Source organism: Etheostoma spectabile, chromosome 6 (assembly GCF_008692095.1).
Source record: "Etheostoma spectabile isolate EspeVRDwgs_2016 chromosome 6, UIUC_Espe_1.0, whole genome shotgun sequence".
Classification (NCBI taxonomy): Eukaryota; Metazoa; Chordata; class Actinopteri; order Perciformes; family Percidae; genus Etheostoma; species Etheostoma spectabile.
Window position 1 is genome coordinate 3,829,218 of NC_045738.1, and position 4,660 is coordinate 3,833,877.

Below are 4,660 nucleotides of genomic sequence, written 5' to 3' on the forward strand. Positions count from 1 at the left end.
GTAACTTTAACCGTTGTTCATGTGAAATGTCAAAGACAAGCCTGATGCTTTGTTTATAGACTACTTGTGGGTGGCTGTTTGGTGTTTGACCTATCAATTTCTGATGATAAAGTATAATAGGGTAAATCCTGTATAGACTAGAGTATACACTTGTAGCTGTTATGTACCTTTGTAAATAATCATTGAAAGTCGCAAGCGCACAACACCCCACCCCCGTAAAAAAAAAAAGTGGGCTACCCCAAAGGCCACGTTAGAGTTCAAACACTGCGTAGAGAATAAATGTGATTCTCCATTTGGTTTCAGTGAGGTTGAAGTAGAGCCAAAAGCAGAATGATACAGGCCTTGCCAATTCATATTAACAATTTGCATAAGACACACCACTGGATCATCAAAATTCAATAAACACATTGTTAAAAAAAAATAGATACACCACTGGAAGGCATAAAAGTAGCAACTTTTAGGGACATTTTGCATGTCATGTCTAATCATTTTAAGTTTTTGGCATGTCAATTAGCTATCAGTTCTCACTCCCATGTTTTAAACAGGTTAACATGTGAATTCAAACCAAACCACTATGTTTAGACAACAAAACTACTTAGTTAGGTTTAGAAAAATATAAGTATGTTTGTTACATTAATTAAGTTACTTTGTAAGTCAACATAAGTAAGTTAACATTGACTTTAGGTTTCACCTGGGACAGTGGCCTCCTGGGGGAAAGTCAGGTGTTAGTTTGACACATCCAACCAATCCTCCTCCCTACTAGGACTCTCTCGCTCGTTGCCTAACAAAATAAATCAGTAGAGACTTGGTGCTGTGGAGATAGGTCTGGCAATGCAAAACTTGTAGAGACTAAATGTCGTGAAATGACACGTGTAAAAAAAAAAGGAATAATAATTACGTTGTTTATGACTTAACTTAACTAACTTAAGAAATTTTGAGCTTCCCCTCTGTTCTCTGGGACGTCTGTTGAGTTTTCTATCTTCATTTTATCGAAAGGGGTTGATTAGAATTCAAACCAGCAGTTTCAGAAAAGCCAGTTCTGAAGGGCAAGTTTAACGATGTGGTTTTAGTAAGTAAATGGATCAACAACCACTGAGATTTTAGCGTTTGGTTGTTGTCTTCTCTTTCCCTGGGGGATAATGCAGCATGCTGAACATGTGCAAAATATAATAAATCCAACTTGATTTCATTAACATACAATTCGTCTGTGATCAGAGAAGCTGTCAGGTTTCTGGTAGAATGTCCGAAGAGAAGAAAGAAGGAGAAGATAATGACTTGTAGAAAATGGACAATGCTGTTCTTTAGGCCTAACGTTTTTATAGTTACGCTCTATGGTGAAATCCATGGTTCCATTGTTGCCGTCAGGAATGGTAAACACTTAACAGATCTCAGCTCTCCACTTCCTCCCTGTATCCAGCCATCCTTCCATTCATCAAGCTTTCTTCACTTTGCCTCAAACGTTCTTTAGGCCAATCTCTCTCATTTTTTTCTGCCTGACTACAGGCCGTATTCTTTCTCCATTGTGGACTTATTTTGGGAGCAGACAAATCATGTAGGAATTGGGTGCCTTGGTGTATATGTGTGTACATACTATATATTACTATACAGTAAACATATTTGCATTACTCTACCGACTTTGTGGATTTGGTTTAACTAAATTTGTTAAGATGATCAAAGTATTGATTTTACTTGTATTCACACTTTAATAATAGTCATGGCAAAAGTAACTAAGCATAGCAGTAGTAACAGTGATTAAGTAGGGTTGGGAATCAGTTTTGCCATGCTGCTTACTAGGAATTTAAGGGGATAGTATGCCATATTTGTTGGCACCTGTTGTTTGTCTACATAAGCAGAGAATACGGAGACAAGCAGCGTAGAGTGTTACTTAACTTGAAAATGTTCATGAGTTGTGTGAGGGACCAAGCAGTAAGGCACAAGGAGTCACAGGTAGATTAAAAAAGGAAGGGCTTTAATTACCCCTAAAGTCTTAAAAAAAATACCTGTTTACAAACCAAAGTGAGGATAAAGTGTTGGGGCCATGAAATAGGTCACCTAAACAGAACGTCACTTAAGATTTTAACACATCAAACTCAACATACAATTGACATAACACAAAAGAAACATACATAACCCTTATTTGATAGCTCCTTGACTCCTCAGCCCTCAGCTGAACAGGAAGTTGTTCTGTTTGTTCTGTCCCTCCTCTGTGAAGGCCATCTCAAAGCTCTCAAAGCTTTGCCCCGAGGGCTGAGGAGCGAGAATCAAGGAGCTATATGTGAGAATGCACAAGAGTAGCCTTCCCTGAAGCCATGCAGCTCAAGGAGTTACTAACTCTGCCCATACAGCTGGCGAATTCATGTGACGCAGAAGAAGAAACACATTTGCTTGTTGCCTCTCTCTTCCCATGATTTGCTTAGGCTCGTTCGAGATGAACTGCGCCTTGCCTGTAAAGTGGACGAGAGCAGGCGGCAACAGCGGGGGGCGGTGACAAAAAGCTGCGGTAAAGTCGGACAGTTTCCAGCCGATTCCAGCCGCCTTCAGCTGGACAGAAGTGATGAAAACCTGTGGTGCGATTCCGATTTATAAATATAATCAGACCCATATCAGCTTGTACACAGTCCTCAGTTGTTTTAGTATGACAGAGTAGCTGGCAAAGCGCTCTACTGCGACCTGTTGCTGATTTTAATGAACAACACACTGAGATGATCCGTGATCTGAACGGGTTTAGTCTCTCTAACTTCTAAACTTAACTATCAGTCACACAACATGTGTTCTGACAGATAAGTTCTTAAATCAGACAAATAGCATTAAAATCCCTCCGATTCAAAAACAATAAAAAGTTATATAAAACGTCATCATGTTGTAAACCTATCAGGTGTTAAATCAGCTGAGAAGCCAGCGTTTCCCAGCATGCTCTGGGTCCGCCTGGCTCTTGCAGTTGGTGAAAAGCAACTGCGCCGCCTGCGTCTCAGAACTGCGGCCGCCTTGCTCTCGTGAGATTTCCGTTGCCCACGTGTGCATGACGTCAGAGCAAGTCGGGATCAAGTCGGACACAAATCTAACCGGCATGCAGCGGGCGCCGATCGCCGGTGATCGATTCTGCGCAGACCTGGCTCATCTCGAACGAGCCTCTTGTGTCTTTCCCGTGCCTACTGGGTGGGAGGACCTAAGACGCAAAGGAAGGGAGGAAATTTAAGGGTTATGAGATGCAACCCATTTACTGCTTGATCAGACCAGTTCTAACACACAGGGGAAACTAACAATGAAACACTACTTACTAAAAAAACTACAAATTACAATCAAAGCCAAACATTTCGCTTCTCCCTGTATCTTTTTTGATTTTGTATTATGAAATAGCCAGTAAAACAAAGGCTTTTTAAATGTTTTTCCAAAAAATAGTAAATTAGTTAATATAACACTAACCAAAACAAAATGAATGGATATAATGTAAATCAAGCAAAAACTACTCTAAAGAAAAAATGAAGATTCCCCGAGGACATGGCGAGTGATGGTAGTGCCCAATTAGGCCACCTGCCCTATAAAGCAGCTCTTGCTCCAGCTGCCTCCATTTTGCCCAGCAGACAGCATGGATCCTTCTCACGGTGTGGAGCCTCTGACACTCGTAAGCCTAAAAGAGCTAAATGTTACAAGACAGAAACAGACAATATAGAAGTAACTAAATGTTCAAGCTACAAAAGGTACTTTTAATTTTAACTAAAAATCACAAATGTATGTGAAGCTGTGTGCTCATTATTTGTAGTTAGTAAATGTTTGAACCAAAAGCATGCATGTGTATGAGAAATTGTATGACCCAATTTTAAGAAAAAATAAAGTTTGAGTGCTCGACTTTTTAAGATGGCTGTGCTGCAGCGGGTACGGCCATCACGGGTTGTAATGTCTATAAAAGTGTCTAACCAATGCCTTTCACCTTAAATCACTCCTTTATTTAACTTCAATCAGTTAAAAAGAGACCTTTACGTTAATGAGACGGACTGTATCCATGAATACGGTAAATGTAATTAAACTTAATCTTGGTGGGTAAAAAAAACACTTTTCCCCCACTTAAATGTTGTCATTGTTCCAGTGTAGCTAATACCAGACTACAGGCTAACTAGCTAGGCAATACAGGTAACTAGCTGCCAACAAGTATGGCTTAGCTCTGATTTTATATAACACTTTCCCAAGATGTAACAATAGTACTGAAAGTAGTAAAAGTAGTGGTAGCAATACTGATGGTTTAGCACTGACTGTGCTGCAATAGCTGCAGTAGTTCTCACAGCGACAGTCAAGTTGCTTAGTCTTTAAAAGCTTCTGTATGTTCATTATCAGCCTGACCCACACAGTATGTGTTATTGCAGTTAATGCAGTAGTTGAAAAGTACAGTTGTAACATTTAACAATATCACATAGAGGCACTGGGATTCTTTGCTGCACCTATTCTTTTTATCATGGGCAGTCACAATGACTCAAATTAAAAGTTCCATTAATCCGACAATGTAATCCCTCCATTGCATGGAGCGGGCTATTCAGCCTGACTGTGGATTAGAGAACACTGAGACCCTGTGTTGGTGGTCACTGGTGTAAAACACCTCATAAAGAGTGAGAGTGTGTGTGTCTGTGGGGGGGGGGGTGGTCAGTTTTGTGAGTGCAGAAAGCTTGTG

At 40.2% G+C, this 4,660-nt stretch overlaps 1 protein-coding gene and 1 long non-coding RNA gene across 2 annotated transcripts in view; one reads left to right on the forward strand and one right to left on the reverse strand.

Moving 5' to 3' along the window:
- mal2 (mal, T cell differentiation protein 2) overlaps positions 1–4,660 on the reverse strand; it is an 871,414-nt gene that overhangs the window by 193,890 nt on the left and 672,864 nt on the right. The window lies entirely within an intron of this gene.
- LOC116690858 (uncharacterized) overlaps positions 1–4,660 on the forward strand; it is a 13,550-nt gene that overhangs the window by 8,200 nt on the left and 690 nt on the right. The gene's annotated exons all lie outside the window — the stretch shown is intronic.